Source organism: Oncorhynchus keta, chromosome 24 (assembly GCF_023373465.1).
Source record: "Oncorhynchus keta strain PuntledgeMale-10-30-2019 chromosome 24, Oket_V2, whole genome shotgun sequence".
Taxonomy (NCBI): Eukaryota; Metazoa; Chordata; class Actinopteri; order Salmoniformes; family Salmonidae; genus Oncorhynchus; species Oncorhynchus keta.
In genome coordinates, this window is record NC_068444.1 from 14917091 (window position 1) to 14919344 (window position 2254).

General features: G+C 43.7%; 1 long non-coding RNA gene across 1 annotated transcript; it reads left to right on the plus strand.

The window, feature by feature from the left end:
* Positions 1 to 297: 297 nt before the first annotated feature.
* Positions 298 to 1289, plus strand: LOC127911496 (uncharacterized). Its single transcript, XR_008078738.1, has 3 exons — positions 298 to 371; positions 910 to 981; positions 1200 to 1289. It is a non-coding gene; the product is annotated as an uncharacterized LOC127911496 (long non-coding RNA).
* Positions 1290 to 2254: the final 965 nt, after the last annotated feature.

Genomic DNA, 2254 nt, shown 5'->3' on the forward strand with positions numbered 1-2254 from the left:
CCTCTCCTACCTCTCTCATTCTTTCCATCCCCCTCACCATCCCTTCTCTCTCTCTCTCTCTCTCTCTCTCTCCCACTTTCTTTCTTTCTTTATTTCTTTCTCTCCCTCTCCTACCTCTCTCATTCTTTCCATCCCCCTCACCATCCCTTCTCTCTCTCTCTCTGTCTCTCTCTCTCCCACTTTCTTTCTTTCTTTATTTCTTTCTCTCCCTCTCCTACCTCTCTCATTCTTTCCATCCCCCCACCATCCCTTCTCTCTCTCTCTCCCTTGGCAGTGGTTAACCTGAGATGTGTGACATGATGCGTGAGTGAAGGACACCCACGCACTCAGAAAGCAGAACACAGCCAATTATCTCCCATCTGTGTTTGCGGGTACGTGTGTCTGACAGGCTGACATTGCAGGGGGTCACAGTGTGCCACTGTGGAATATTAGAGCTAAATTCTGTACCTGCTTGATTTAGAGATATAGCAGAAATAACTGTCTTTATTGACTATTATTTTCTCTGGCAAGATGAATGTTATTTTAGAGAGAAGGGAGGAAGAACAATGCAAACATACAGATACGGTCATACAGCTACACACACGTCATGCTCTTGTTCACTGAAATACGGACATGCATGTTCTCTCTCTCTCACACACACACACACACACACACACACACACACACACACACACACACACACACACACACACACACACACACACACACACACACACACACACACACACACACACACACACACACACACACACACACACACACACACACACACAGTCATCAGAGTGCGACGCACGCTGAACGCGGAACGAGAGAGAGCTTGGTTTGTTGTTTTTGAACGTTTTTGAAAATGTTTTTTATAAAAAAAAATGTGTTTACTACCTGTTTAATTTGGATCCACTATGCGGTTAGCCTCAGTTGCTGGGACCGCTACTATCAGTCCCAGGATACTAAAGACTGAAGAGCTGCTGCTTGGCGAAGCAGGTAATACAAGATGGCACTGACAGACAGGATCGCCCAGTTTCTAGCTCTTAGCCAACTTTGCAGTATTTTTTTGGTTTTGTTATTTCTTACATGATTTTCTCTGAATGTTTCTTGCATCATTACCTAAATAACTTTTGTATTTTAGATCGACGGTCATTCACTAGAATTTTGAACAGAAATTTGAATGACCTGAATTGATCCTTTGTTTGAATTCCCAGAGGCATTTCCATCCATCCTAAATACAGCTCCATGTCACTGTTGCCGGAGAAGAGGAACAAGGAGTGGGCTCTTAATCAGGAGGTGTGCAGCGCTTCCGAGTATATTACTCACTAACATTCAGTCCCTGGACAATAAAATAGATGAGCTCAGGGCGAGGATCTCCTTACAGAGAGACATCAGGGATTGTAATATACTCTATTTGATGGAATCATGGTTCTCTCAGATATACTGTCCCCGTTCATTCAGCCGCCGGGAAAAATACATGTGGAGGTGTATGTTTCCAGTGGCGCTGAGTGAGTAAAATCACTGGGGAAGCCAAGCCCCCAAAATGCCATATTACAACCTATGTGTTGTGATGATTGCGTTGTTTGCTCTATTTTAGTTCATATGTCATGCGACCATGATATATAGGCCTAATGGTTGAGACAACAAGAATACAGTGGCAGAATAAATTAAACCACACCGTTGTTTTATCACAAAACTGGAGAGCTCTGTCCAGTGAAGTCCACAAAGCATATTACATGTACAGTAACAGACAGTTGCATGACCAACCGCATGGTCAAGCAAGTTAATGTTTCCGACATTTTTGGAATTATTATAATTTTTGGCCAATTCTGGGTGGGGAAGTCTGGTTCATATTCACCCCCCCCCCCCAACCAACCAGACACCACGACAGCTCTCAAGTAACCACAGTGAACTTTGTGCAAGTTGGAAACTACATATCCTGATGTCGTATTTTTTGTAGCTTGGGACTTTAATAAAGGAAATCTGAGGAAAACATTATCAAAGTTTTATCAACACATCTCCTGTGCTACCCCCCCTTCTGGGACGGCTACAAGGCCCTCCCCCGCTCTCCTTTCGTCAAATTTGATCATGCCTCCATTTTGCTACTGCCCTCCTGTAGGCAGAGTCTTAAACAGGAAGTACCTGTGGTACGGTCTGTTCAACATTGGTCTGACCAATCAGAATCTATGTTTCAAGATTGTTTTGATGACGCGGGCTGTGACTATTGGAACTTCTCGAAACGTAAATACACCACATTACCAAAATTATG